This window comes from Corvus moneduloides, chromosome 1 (assembly GCF_009650955.1).
Source record: "Corvus moneduloides isolate bCorMon1 chromosome 1, bCorMon1.pri, whole genome shotgun sequence".
NCBI lineage: Eukaryota > Metazoa > Chordata > Aves > Passeriformes > Corvidae > Corvus > Corvus moneduloides.
Genome location: NC_045476.1, coordinates 49,902,351 through 49,917,343, shown reverse-complemented (window position 1 = coordinate 49,917,343; position 14,993 = coordinate 49,902,351). Strand labels below are relative to the sequence as shown.

The 14,993-nt window shown below is 41.3% G+C and overlaps 1 protein-coding gene across 2 annotated transcripts in view; it reads left to right on the top strand.

The window, feature by feature from the left end:
- Window positions 1-403: 403 nt before the first annotated feature.
- Window positions 404-14,993, top strand: part of MPP6 (membrane palmitoylated protein 6) — a 58,812-nt gene continuing 44,222 nt past the window's right edge. For both annotated transcript variants that reach the window (XM_032109496.1, XM_032109507.1), the window contains exon 1: window positions 404-546. The gene's annotated coding sequence lies outside the window, so the exon portion shown is untranslated. The remainder of the gene's footprint in view (window positions 547-14,993) is intronic.

The window sequence follows — 14,993 nt, the reverse complement described above, 5'->3', positions numbered from 1 at the left end:
CGCACTCGGCGGCCCTCGCACACGCGTGCTTTGACACGAACACACGCGTGTCCCCACACGGCCCCGCGCCTCCCCCGCCCGCCTCACAGCCACGCGCTCACACACGCGCACCCGCACCCTGTGACGCGCAGTCACACACGCGCACGCTGAGACACGCGCAGTCACGCGCACTCCCGCGCGCTCGGTGTCTCACGCTCCCGACCCCTCTCGCCCCCTCACCCTCACACGGGGGGAGAGGGGGGCGAGGCAAAGGCGCGCGCGCTCCCTCCGGCCGGGAGCCAGGGAGGCGCTCGCGCGCCACTGCCGCGGAGGCTGCGCGCGCGCGCGCGCGCGCTCGCCGGGGGTGGGCGGGGCAGAGGAGCGGCGGCGGGAGCGCGTGCCACAGCCACGCCGGCGGCGCGCGCCGAGGCGGGCGCAGAGCGGCGGCGGCACCTCCAGCTCGCGGCGTCCCTCCGGCAGCCCCGCGCGCCCGGGATCGTCCATGGGGCCGAGCGGCGCCCGCTGAGGGAGGAGGGGACGGGGAGCGGCGGGAGTCGGTGCCGGCCGGTGAGTTCCCGTACCGGCGGGGAGGTCGCGTGCTCGGGCGGGGAGGGAGGGAGGGTTCGCCCGCCCGGCTGCTCCCTTCTCCCGTCCCTCCGAGCCGGCGGGGAAATGGTGGTGGGAGGCGGGGTCCCTTAGCCATCCCGGCCGATCCCCTTGACCCGGCGGCGGGAGCGGAGGCGCCCCGCGTGCGTGTGGCGTGAGGCGGGAAGAGACGTCCGCAGGTAGCGGGGCCGGGCGGGCCTGCAGGGGAGCGAACATGGCAGCGCCGGAGTCCGGGAAGAGGGATTTTTGCCCCCAGAGCGGGGATTAACCCTCCTCCTCCCGCCTCCGGATGCGTCCCCGGGAGACTCGCGCTTCATCTGCCGCTCCGGATTATCCACCCGCCCACCCTTCTTCCCCCACCCCCTTTCCCGGTATTTTCTCTCCTCCTGGAGATTATCAGGTTTCCCGCCCCTCCCTCTCCGGGATCCTCCGCCTCCCCCCTCCGAGGGGATTATCTCCCCCCTTCTCTGCCGGATTATCCCCCCAGTTCGCTGTCCCTGTCCCTCCCTCCGCGTTTATGCTCCTCCGCAGCCTCGCCTCTCGGGGATTATCTCCTCTCCCTTTGGGGTGATTCCTCCTCTCTTGATCTTTGTCCCGGCCTTTCCCTGCCTATTTTCTACCCGAGGAAGTCAGCCCTCCCCTTCCGTCTGCCTCTGACTGGGGAAAGGGGTGAAAATGTGGTTGTGATCGGGTGGGCAGGAGTTTCCAGCAGTGCTGTCATCTCCTCGGCCGTTGTACGAGTACTACAGGCAAGTGGATGTACGTGGAGGAGAGGTACAACCAGGGATGGATGTGCGGAGCTTGTACCAGAGTTCATTCAGCCTGTGGCGTTGTGCTCCGCATGCGGGAAAATATCTGCACCCTTCCTGCGATGTTACATCTGATGGAGATGGAGGAGAGCCCACCTGGATCAGTGCTTTATAAAACGTGCATGGCTGGGTGGTAGAGACTGCATGGAAAAAAAGCCAGCAAGCCTTTGAGTTTCTTTGGGGAAGGTGCAATGTACAGTAGTAGCTTTAAGTGGGAAGGTGCTTGGATGACATTGCTGCTGTCCGGGAGTCAAAGCTGGCTTGGATAGCTTCTGTCTTGGCTTGCAAGGCAGCTGGCTTAGGCTGTTGATCAGTGTTGAGGAGGAAGCAGACAGGTATCTTTTGCTGAAGCTCTGATGCTGATGTGTCAGCTTCAGACTGTCAACTTGCTGGCAGAGGAAAAATGTGTGTGTTCCTAAAACATAGAAGGAACGTTTATCCCATGTATTTGGCTCCTGTGTAGGTTTGACCAGTCTGTTCTCCTAACACCTGGTCTCCCTGCACATGGGTTTGCTGGAGGAGAGTTGCAGATCTTCTGGCCATCTTGCAGCACAAGGCTCAGGATTAAATCCATTAAACTTCTCTCACTTGGCTTTGAGAGGAGGAGAGGCTGCTAGAAATTGTACAGAGACTGAGCAGCTATAAATAGATGTCGGACTAGAGGAGGCTTTGAAATCTTAGCATGTTGCTTCTGAACAGATAGTGTCTGTTAAACTGGTGGGGTCGACACTAGCATCATAATGTTTCCTTTTATTTCTGCTGAGGTGGTTGGCTTTTAACACTTTGACATGTGGTTGGACCATACAGCATCTGCCAAAAAATTCTTTTTAAAAAGGACACAGAGAAAATTCTCATTTAAATAAAGTGCTGACAATTGGAGTCTAGTTTGAGCTCATTTAAATGTGATTTTTAAAGGACCCTTGAGAGAAATCTTTAGTTTTTTCTTCCCTCCCTTGAAATGTTTGGAACTGATGATCTTGTGTCCTTAATTTGTTCTCAAAGTATTGCACTAGATAGATTACCTAAGATCTATGTTGCTGTGAAAAATCTGCAGTTCTGAGGTATGGTATCACAATGCTGGTAGCATTGCTGGGTTTTTACTTTGTTCTTTAGGTTTTGGAGTTTTTGCTTGTTTGTTTGTTTTTTTAATGGAATCTTTGACATCTAACCAAAAGGGTGTATATTCAGTTTCCTTGAATTCAGGGTGCTTGCATTTGTTTTAGATCTTATGGATCACTGCTCTTTCAGCTTGTCTTGTTGAGAACTAATTAATATGGAAATTATTGACAAATATACTGTACTAGCTCTGTGGAATGGTATCTGTTCTGCTGCTCTATTAGTGGGCTAACTGCATACTCTTAAGTCTTTAAAATTATTGCAAAGCTGTTGCAACATACGTGCAGTTGGACCTTTTTTGAAATACCTCTTTTTTGTGCCTTTTGTTTTCTTTAAAAAATAGTGGAAGCTGTTAAATCATGATGGTTGGTTTTTTTTTTTAATAAAAGAAAAATAAGAAAGGGAGTAATGAAAATATGCCTGGATAATATGAAAGAGTTTTAACAAAGGCTAATAGAGAGGATGAATATCTGCAAGAACCCTGACTTTCAGGACATTTCTTATTTAGATCATAAAATTTTAATCTGATCTTTTTTTTCCTTTTTCTGAATTTGTGTATATGTAAACCTCAGGGAGGTAGAAAGGAATGGAAATCTTGGCAGTATGACTTCCTAGTTGTGGCATTTTTAGTTGGTATTTAACCATAGTAAAAGCAGGGAAACCAAGTAATCTATCAAATAATTTGGCTTCATTTTGGGCTGTTAAGGATGTGATCAGAGCATTATCCTCAACACTGGGTATCTTTGGTCAGCATCAAGCTCCAGTTTGCTATTAGGTCCATGTGTTGGGTATTTCTCTGTGCAGAGACAGAGGTCAGTGATCTGGAGAAAACTTCAGAGTACCAAAATGACAAGCAAAAGACTCTTTAGTATGAGTCTCTTTGTACAGTGACTCATTCTGAATCCTTGTGTTGTTCTAAATGTATTTGTTTGTAGAAATTGTAGTTTGAATGCCATTTTCTAAAAGTTCAGTGTCCTGCTTTAAACCCATACTTTCTGCCAAGTGATTTAAAGTTCTCATTGGGTGTGACTGTCTCAGGCTTGTGAGTGCCCTTTGATCCTCTGTGCAGATCACTGGTCAGTGAATCTTTTCTCATGCTGTAGAAAAAGTGGGAGGAATTTCTTTTTACTTAAGAGACAGGTATGCACCTGGGATTGTGACAGTCTCCATGCAGATGTGGAAGGAATAATAGTCTCAAGACATGAAAGGATGAAAAGCTTACATATATTAAAATAAAACGCCCTGTCGTATTCTGTGTTTAAGCTAAAAATGGGTAAAACCTGAATGAGTTGGCCTTGCACATGTGGTAAAAACCTGACTTTTTAGAAGCATCCTGCAACTGGAGGGGTACAGACACTATTGGACTTAATTGTGTGGAAATATGACACAGAATATGATGGCAGGGTTAAGAGCAAGTCGGTGAGAGGGAGAAGTGGTTTTACTGTCCCCCCCACAAGAGAGGAAGCTCATAAAGGGTGCTGGAGAAGAGAAAGTTTAGTTCAGTGTGACATGTGAGAGGCTGAAATACAGATGTGGTCACAAATACTGTTAGAGGGCTTTTATGATGCCATGGTCGTTATAAGCATCTGCAGTTGGATCTCAGGCTATACTACAGCAAAACTAGCACAACAAAGCATGGCGATGATAATGTACTATCCTGTGGCTTAAAATTGCTTTTTTTCAGAATAAAGCAGGCATGAATTATGTAGTTATGGCTGATGTCATTCTTAGAAGAATAATGGAGACCAAAAAAAAGATAAAAAGAGAGATTAGGACAGGGGTTTTTCCATATATAAACATTTACTTCCCTATTTTGGGTTACTTAGAGCCTTTGAAGTTACAGTAATTTCACAACTCGTGTTAAATAATAACAATAAAAATTGAAAAATGGGATGTTATCTACTCTTACCATCATGTTTTAATTATTTTCAAGGTCTGTGGCTTAAAAGAAAAAAGTGTTTCATACTACAAATGTTTCATATTAGCAACCATTCTTTGGGTTTTACACATCAGTTATTTAAAGAACTTATTCTAGTGTCCAGGTCTCATGAAACCATGGTGGAAATGAGAAAGATACTGAAATCAGGTGGCATTTCAGATTTACTAGCAACAAATGTTACTTAATAAATTATATACACATGTTTTTTAAGAGTATTGACTAGTTTTACATTCTGACAAGCAGCTGTTTGAGAGTAGGGACTCCGTGAAATCCATGCTTACTGCAGAGAATGAGAGTTTCTATAAACTTGTTTTTGGGGCAGGGGGACATGAAACATGATGACACATGAGACACACAAATTCTTTGTATCTTACACAAAAAGATGGCTCCTCATGCAGCTTCTCATTACCCAAATCCCAAAGGATCAAATTACTGGTTCAGTTAAATTCATTTTTCCAGTAGGTGGAGACACAACTGTTGATTTCAAATAAGCTTAAGCCTTTACATTTTGATTGCAAACATTTCGTCAAGACACTGTTGAAATAATGAAAATTAGGATGCTAGAAGGAGTTTAAATTTTTATTTTAAGGTAGATTACTTCAGCCTCTTTTATTGAAAGAGTTCTGGCATTCAAATATTGCTTCTGTAGTAAAGAGTGGCTACTCAAATAGTTCGGGTTTAATTTTCTAATTATCTCCACCGACTGGTCAAATATGCATTAATGAAAAGTTTAAGTGATACCTTTTAAAATATCCAAACACAGGATGGAGGAAAGTAGACTGAGGATAAGTAGACTGAGGGTAAAAAGACTGGATAAAGTTTTTGCTTAACACTAGTAATGCAAGGTAGGGGACCCCTCAAGTAAATCAGCAGGGGCATAAAAGAAAGAGGAATCAGCCATTTTGACTGTGTTATTCCATTCCTTGATAATTTTTTTTAAAAAATATTTTACTCCATGTTCATTCATTAGTTGTTCAGAGATCTGACTGCAGGTATCATGTCAGAGGTTTTGTATGTAAAACATGTCAGCAACTTTTTATGTGATGTTGATTTATTTTTTTAACAAGTCAGTGGGCCAGCTGGTAAGTCAGCCTTTACGTATCTTATTAAAATTCCACCCCATGCCTTTCCTGATCCTCTGTTGAAGTTTACAGAAGTTGTTTTGGCAAGATGAAACTGCTTGTGCAGCAGAAGTTCTCAAACTGGGAAGACAAACTGTATTCTAGTGAATTAAGTGAGAGAAAAGTTTGTTTCTCCTTTCCAAGCCATTCTGGCTTACTGTACTGTGAGCTGTTGTGCTGAAGCAAAGGACAGGGTTGCTGGACAGAAATTGCTTGAACATTATTAAGTTTGCTGTAGTCATACTGCTGCTTACAGCTTCTCATGCATTCTTCAGATCATTAGAAGGAGGTGTAATTAACAATTGAAAGTTCAGTTTACGCATTCTTTGGTAAAGAACATGCAGACAAGGGAGAAGTTGGTAAATGAAACTTAATGTTCATGGAGTGTGTGACAGTAGGGCATTCAGTCATCTGAATTCAAATCAGGCAGACAGTCCCTCTTCCCAGATCTACTGGCATGTCTCTGCTGCTTACAGTAGATTTGGTACGGAACAGCAAAATGCGATGAGGAGTGCTTGATTCGATCACTTCTGACCAGTGAAGCTCCTTTATACAGATTAAATCTTTGTAGTATTTTAGCAACTTCTAGGAGCTTGTTGCTTGATGTAGTTGGCATTTGCCTTATGTGATCCTCCCTGAGGACAAACTCTGAGTGTACACTGCTATGTGTGGTATTTAAAGCAGTGTTCAACTGAGGCTTATTTATCAAGTGAAACACTGGTTTCAGCTCTGTGAATTTTGTTTCATTCTTTCATAGCTTTATGTGGAGTGGCCCACTTGCTGCTGGATAAAATTCAACCTTGGTGTGAGCCTGTTGTGTGAGAGAAGTTGTCCATCATTAGCTCTGCAATAATCTCACAGGTGTCTTGTCTCAAGAGGGATCAAATGGACACACTACCTTTGAGTCATTGTGCTTTGGGAAGCAAGATAAACTGGTAACCAGTGTTGCTGGGTTTTAATAAGCACTTCTGTAACATTACCTGGTCACAGAGATGTAATGACTGTGCTTGAATTGCTCTGACTGATGGTTGAGAACCCTCCCATCTGCTTTGAGTTCCCATTGCTGGGGGGGAGAAACGTTTGGGCAGTTTTGAGGACAGGCCATAAATACACGAAGAGAAAGAAGTATGAGAGCACTGAAGAGTTGGCACTTGAAATGTTTTTTGAGTTTGACACATAATTTGATAGGAAAAAAAATCCATCCATGCATCCGTCTGTCCTTGTGTCTGCCACGCTCACACCACTGGCTCCCAACGGGTAAGGCTTAGGGATCCAGACATTGTTAGAAATTGGGCTATTGGTATGGGAGATTAAGTGGGTGTGTACACTGGTGAGAAGGTAAGAGGCTATGTATGTTGTTAAAAAGGTGCAGAAAAGCGATTTTTATTGAATGATTTCCAAGTTCGAGTGCGGAGTCCGAACGTGCCGGGTCTGCTCGGAAAGGTGGCTCAAGCGCGCTCTCCAGTGGCCACACCGGGACAGCGGCGCTGGGATGGGCTCGGGGCCGTCGGGGCCACGGCTCCGGGTGAGTGACAGAAGCCAGCTCCAGTCGTGCGGATGCCTGCTTGCTTAGCTGAGTACACTGATAAATAAGCTGGTGCTTCTTAACAAATAAGTAGCTAAATTTGTTAAAAAAAAAAAATCCGCTGTTGCCAAAAATTGATTCAGTTAGAAATCTTGCTCTTGTAGTTGGATCAAAAAATGACTCTCCCATCCGGCAGTCTATTAGCTGGGGAGATTGGTGCAATCTCTGTTGGGACTGTTTGTACTGTCCCCTGGAAGCAGGCAGGTTTACTGCTGAACAGAATTTATTAGCTATGAATTGAAGCGTGCACATTTAACTGTGTCAAATCTTGGCAAATAGCTCTGCAAACAGCACAGACTAACTAAACAGCAGCAGAAAGAAATGTGTAGTTCTTACCAAGTTTACCACACAGTTCTCAGTCTTACATCAGATTCCATGCTGTTCAGGAAGCACTGGGGGCCTTTAGAAGGAAGAACTTTGTTGGTACTAATGAATAGGAAATGGAAAAGAGAAGGGCAGACTGTTCAGCAGGTGGATTCCTCATAAAGTGGAAGGTCTCAAGGCACATTGTTGTAATTTGGGATTTCTGAGATAACTGAATGCTTCATAGATTATTTCAAGTTTCTGGTATTGTTTTACTTTGTCTCTTTTTAACTGTTCAAACCTTGAGCTTCTGGCTTCTGGTAGAGTTCTCTTTTGTAGACAAGACCTAAGTTAGGCCTTGTTGACCACACACCTTGTTTCTCCAAAAACTACAACTGTTTTGAGAGTTTTGTATGACAGTGAGGCTGTCAGAATGGTACTATTAGGTGTTGCTGTTAATTGGAGTTGTTGCACTAAGACACTTTAAGTATGAGCTTGTAAGAATATAGTGTTTGGTTGGTAATTTTATTAGTAAGGTACTAGCAAAAAACCTACATAGAGGAACATCCAGGGAAACCATTAAGAATTCTTTCTTTAGAATTTTAAGAATTAGTCTAATTACAAATTTGGCAAGAAATGCTTGTGTAATTAGTTTCAGAACAGTCTACTACTTAGCTTCGAATGTATGGGCCCTATAGGGAAAAGTGCAACTGTATGTCCATTCATGTGTGACATCTGGTGTGATACAGTTTTACTAGTTACACTTACCTGTTTACCACTTCTGATAAAGGCCATTACACAGAATATGTACTTTTGTGCACAAAGCTCTTTCCTCACTATGGATGTCATGATAAAGCTTTTACACATTTCAAATAATAATAAAAAAATAAAATCCCTTGGGCTTCTGTACCCTAGGCATAAATGATTTTACTTTACAAATATAATTACTTCACTTCCAGGAGGTAATCTCTCTGGACAGCCATAGATGAGTTTGAATTAGATTACTCTGTTTTTTCCTCCAGGGTGAGTTAATACATTGAGTTTTATTTTTCTGTAATTACTTCAAAATTTAGATCACTTTTAATGCTTACTATTCTTCCTTATAACTAGACTGGGAAAGCTAAGAATACTTGCATTTGAAAGGTTAACATGAACTTTTTTTCACCCATAACTTTATTTCTGTCAGGTAGGTATCTGTTCTGCTCCTCAACTTCATACATCTCATGCTGTATTCAGTTAGTCTCAGTTGTAGAGTTTCTTAATTTGGAAATACTGGAAATATTTCCTTAATAAGCAGAGAGTAGGCACACTAAATCTTCCGACTGTGACATTTAACCAAGTCTAGCTAGAGCAATGTTTTTGTTAAATCTGTATTTCCAGAATTCTGGGTTTGAAAGCTTTCCACTAGTTTGGCAGTAAGCTTCATGAATAAAGCAAGTTACTACTTTTACCGCTGTTACAAAATCCTTGGACAGAAAGCCAGTCAGTGTGAAATAAACAGAGGAGCAGAGTTAGTCAGGGGAGACAGTCAGGAAAATGTTTTTCCTGGTTTTTTTCATGAACTTCAGCAGGAAGGGCAAATCTGTGGATAGATGATTGTGAACCACGATGGGATGCATATGCATTTATATAAATGACCTGTTTGTATTTGGATTTCACTTACTTTAAGAAGCAGCAATGCGCTTAAGCACTAGATGAGAGAAGACTACAGAGATTAATTTGTAAATTAACTTTATAATAATACAGTTCTGTTTTGAAGTAGAAGGAAATCTTTGGTGTTTTGAGATCTCAGGATATGACTTCCTGTTTGTGTTGAGTACAGGATATCTGTAGAGGCAGTCACTTTAGTTCTGTAGTTGGCATCTGGTATCAAAGTGCAGGAGTATTATGTACTAATGCAAAATTAACTACAATGTTAAAGGGTAAAACTTGTTACTTGTGTTGCATATGAAGTCCTACAGCCTAGGTGTGTAACACGTAAGTCTGTTGCAAACCTGAAAGTACTTTGGTCCCCTTTAATATAGTAGGTTTTCAAATATTAAGAACTGTCATTGGGTCAGACTGAAGGTCCATCTAACTCCTTTTTCTAACATGCAGTGCAGCTTCTGAAACCATGCCGAATCTATCAGGAGCTCCTGTTAATATTATCTCTGGGCAGATTTTCAAGAAGATAGAAGACATGGATGTCTCCTGATGAGAAGAAGCTGGGGCCAGAAAATTTCGTGTCTGGATAGCCTTAAATTCAGTTCCAGATAGGGAAAAAAAAGCATAATGTGGTCCCCAAGTGCCTAGATGTCATTATCCAAAAACTGGTGAAGAATTCATTGTGCTAATGTGCAACAGCGGCAGAATCCAAAATTTAATGCATTGTCCATGACTAAAATAACATCTTATGTAATTGCCCTGGGCCTGCAAATTAGCAGTTTCCAAAAAGATCTGATAGCTTTGCAGAGGGGATTGAAAAATAAGGCAGCAGAATGACTGATAATGCTAAAGACATAAGACTTGAAGGTCTCCAGGAAGTCCATCCCTTAGTAGAGAATAGATTATGCATTTGCCACTCTTCTTTCCCTGCTCTTCTGCAAGTCTTTAGGGAGCCAGTATAAATGCAAGAGGATGACCTGAAATACCAGGCAAGAAATGGTATTTCTTAGGTTAGCAGCTGTGGGTGTGGCTACCTGTAAGAAAAAGATTCCTACTTCCTAATATTGCACTGAAGAAAGACCCTGCATCAGGAACTTTCTCTTGTTTGATGTGGTCTTTATGTTAGGATATTACCCATTTGAACTGAACAGGGTTATTCCTGTAATTGTTCCAATCCAGTAATGGATTGGAAGTCACAATCTGTCTTTTAAACGCCCTTTAAAAATACGTATATTTCACTTTGTTTGTATGTGTGCACATGACTGCATACATATATGGAAACATACAGAAAAAGAAGGAATTTTTAATAAAGTGTAGTATTTTTTATGTATGTGTGTTAAGATGTGTGTGGGTATATATATACACATACATTTGTATCTTAAAAAAAAGAACGCTTGTCTGTAAACAGAAAGCCCAGCATCCATAAACTGTCTAGGAAAGCATAAAAACAAAGTAAGCATACATGACATTTTCCCTAGGTAATCTCACAGAATCTGGCTAATGTTTAAGCTGAAGATTTTTTGAATTAAATTAGGTTGTGGATTGTTTATGTAATTTGTGTTGGTTGCTTCTACTGTTCAGAATGCTTCCATTTCAAAACTGGTCTCAACTTCTTAATGGACCAGTATTCATATATAAATTGCTACTGTGCACTGGAGATCTGTTTGATTAAACATGAGAAACTCTTATCCTTGGATTGGATTACTGTTTAGTTTCTTTAAATAATTGATAATGGATTTTTGCTGAAGTGCTTGATAACTGAGATGTGATATGTGCAGCATTGTAGCCTTCTGTGAAGATTGAGCCCAGTACTAGTTCTTGTTTTGGCAACAGAGCTGGTGGCAAGTTTGCAGCAGATTAATGATTACCCATATCTTAGTTTGGGAAGCATGTCAGACTGACCAGGATACCCACAGGTTGTTCTTTGGTGGGCCATTGCTTCGTTCTGCCTAATGATACGTCCAGGTGAAACAGCAGAAATAGATGTTTAGCCTCCAAACACTGGAGCTATGACTGTTTATTTACCTGCTCTCCAGAAATCTGACTGCTGCTATGTGACATGTTCCATCTGATCCTGTCTTCCACAGAGGCACTCTGTATAAAGTGGACCCTAGCCTTGGCCAAGATCTTGGTGTGGCTTTAAAGGTTCTTCTGCCTTCAGTATGGGGTTTTGATAAACGCAGAAAGATAAAGTGTGTTGGGATTAAAGGAAGAACATTCTAATAGCTTGAATTTTGGGTTGTTGAGTCGTTTGAACTTACATATCTGTGCTGGTAACAGGTGGTTGTCTGGAGCTAAAGGGAAGACTTCTTGACTAGCAATAGAAATGCTCTTTCAAGTTAGTCTGACAGTATGGTATCCTGTGCCTGAAAGCAAGTTCAACTATCTGTGGAAATGCACAGATAATAAGGAAACATCACTGTCTCAATTGCTGTGATTAAAAAACATCCTTCCTAACATCCCTCACATTGTCCTGTATCTATACCCAGAATTGGGAACAACTGGCTCATCTTTCTCTCACTCACTTCAGTCATTCTACAGGTAGTTCTTTGTATTCTGTATCACTTGGAAAACACTTCCAATTTTACAGCAATAAGCAATGACTTTAAAACTTCTAGGTTCAGTCTTCTGATGTAAGGAAGAAGGATGGAGTCAGGAGTTCGAGATCAGCCTGTGTTAACAATGAACTGGAGATGTGTTTTCAAGTGAAATCATCTTGATACAAGATCTTAGAATCCCAGCAGTGATTTCCATACAGAATAAAGGCTTAGTGTTATAGAAATAGTTTCTACAACCTGTTGGAAATGTGGTGTCAGGGATTCAGAGAGATGGAAAGAGCTCTTCCCCTTTACTTTCCAGTCTATCATCTTCTCACTTGTTGATAGAAGTCACAGTTCTCATGTTTGATCCTTTCATCAGTCGGTTAAAGAGACAATGAAGAGGCAATGCCCCAATGCAGTTCTCTAAAAAGATTTTTAAAAAACACCTTTTTAAGGTGACTTTCCTTTTATCTTTTAATAGGAAGTGTAATCATTGACAAACCCCTAATTGGCCTGAGTAGAATGTGGAAGCTCTGAGGCTTGACAGCAGCTGGGAAGTGTATAAAAAAATAAGAGCAGTTCCATTACCAAGAACTTGACCTATTTTATAGGTGCTCTTTCTTTTTGGGACAAGAGATTTTGATAGTGGTAGGTAAAACAAATAATTATTATTTTTATTTTATAATTATTATTATTATTATAATTATTTTTTTTAGGTATTTAGTTAAGAAATAATGCAACAGAAATGAAACAGAAATAACACAACATATGTGGAGTTCAGAAAAAATTGACTGACCTTTCTTATCCCAAGTTGCATCAAGAGGGCAGGTCTTCCCCTAATTATTGGTACATCTTGCTCAGAGAAGTGACAAAGGTTTATATAACTTCTAAATTTGATCGTCTCATCCCTTGAAAGTGGGGCTTGACCAGACTTGTGTTTCCTCTTGCTGAAGAAATAGATCCTTTGGGAAAAAAATTGAGAAAGTGCAGCATGAATATGCTTCTTGTATAGAAATAGGAGAAAAAAAGGGAGTAAAATTTACCAGCTGTACATTGGATATTGTCTTTCCAAGTGATGCCCAAAAATACTCTTGTACATCTGAAGATGTTGAATGCATCATAAATCTCAGCTAATATTATCTAGAATTGCTCTACTTAGTTATCTGTGACCAAAATTAGAATCCTTCTAAAGCTTCTGTTACGTAGCTTTTAGAGTTCATTGACAGCTTCTGAGTGAATTAAAAGGATGAAGAAAGGCAAAAGAAGTGAAGAGTCATAAGGACTTGAGATCTTGGCTATCCTATTTTAAATTGGAATTTGAACATGAAAGATCTCTGAATGCCTATAGCACAGGTTGCTTTTATTCAAACTACTCATTGTTCTTTCACAGCTAACCTGCCATTTTGGTTTTAGTCTCTACTCTGATTCTTAAGCATTTGGTTGTACTTAGGAAACAGGAGGAGTACTTTCTCGTGTGAACAGAAATAGGCAGTGAATAGAAAGATAGTGGAAAAAATCTTGAGTCTATATGAACCTAATGGATTAATCAAGAGTTATACTGTGTGACATTTCACAGTTTGTACTTAAGGAAATATATGCAAATACCTCTTGTCAGCCTGTTTTGAGGGGATCTGAACATGTAAACCTCTGAATGAGTCTTTCATTCAAGTAGGTCACTTCCTTCCTGTTCTTTTTTTTTTCTGACATAATTCCCAAACCAACTTTAACAGATGCATTAACTTTGAAATCCCTGGGAATGGTTACCTGCTTGCAGCTGAACTTACACTTAAATCCTTTTCAGTAATATTTTAGCAAATTCTATTTCTCTGGTACATTGTCTAACCAACTTTTTTAAACATAGCAGGCTGAAAGAGGAGCACAGTCAGAGACTCAGCGTTGGGAACCACCCTCTCTTTCCCATCAGTCAGGAAGCATAGTGTCATCTTCCAGGCAGAAGTGCCAGTATGTGTACATGAAGACAGGTGGAGCAGGTGACAGTTCCATTTAAACACTGCGCCTTCTAGCATGGTGTCAGCACTATGCGGTAGTGCTAGACTGTGTACAAAAATGACAGGAGGTGTGGTTTCCTGGGCCATCAGCTGGAATATGTAAGACATTTCACGTTTTTTCCTTTTTCCTACTGAGCTGCTCCTTTTGCTGTATCTAGGTTTTCTAAGTTCATCTTAATGTGTTGCCTACTTTCCAGCCTTTTTTTTTCCCTTTTATTCAATAAATTTTCAAATAATTATTAAATAGGTGTTCAGGACTTTCAGCTCTTGAACAAAATTTTATATCTGTGTTGGAGAGATGCCCAACTTCTCTGTGTATGGTAGGGTATTTGGCTAAATGATTTGAACACTGATTTTGGGGTATGTGTGCAGGCCTGTGTTCTGATGACTGGTAAGGTGACTGCAAAAAAACCCATGAGAGATAATCTGACACTAAGATCTTGAATTTGTGCATCTTGGTGGTGATTAAACTCACTGAAATATATTTACCCTCCCAAAATATAATCCAACAAAAGCCTTCAAAGGGTTAAAGTCAGTGAGTTTTTATAGAGGATTATTTGTACAAGGTGTTGGGAGGGCTGTGTCTGTGAATTTGTTTGGGATGCTGTTACGTTATGTGTGTGTCTTTTATGGAATCTATTTTCCTTCCTCAGAAGTCATAGGACACTGTGTGTTGCATGGCTTTGGTCTGCTGTTAGCATAGTAGATTCAAGTAAAGATGTTTGGCAAAAGCAAGAATGTCTGGGATGCAGTTGCAGTGGTACTTCCATGCTTCAAATTTATGGTGGAGCCTTGCAGCTCTGCTGCACTAAGCAGATTTGTGCTGTGCTGTAAATGTCTCATTTCGTCAGTCTTTGCATTGTTTTTCTGTATCTGTCATACAGAAAAATCTGTATCCACCTGTTCTTGGAAAGCCCTGTAACTGAAGAGCAAGGCTGGTAAAATTACTATATGATTTATTCATTTTACAAAGTCTTGAACTTAAGATTGTCTTCTTCCTAATTTAAAATGAGAGATCTGATGTGTGCACATACAGCACTGTGTAAGTATTTCTTTCTGTCAAAAAGGTACCTGAACCCATTCAGGGTATCTCTCTGGAACAAGAACTGCCTGCAGAGTGATGGACTTTAAAGAATTAGGAAAACTGATGAACAGTGTAAGTCTTTGGTAAAAATCCTTTACAGTATCCTGTTGTTATTCAGCATGGATGAGAATCTTTTTCTGTTCATGTTTTAAGTTTCTGGTTGGCGCATGAGACCAGGAAATTACAGGGCTTCTTGGTGTCCTCTTGTCAAACAGGTTTTAACTTGTTTGACATGCTAGCAATTCATTTATTAAGCAC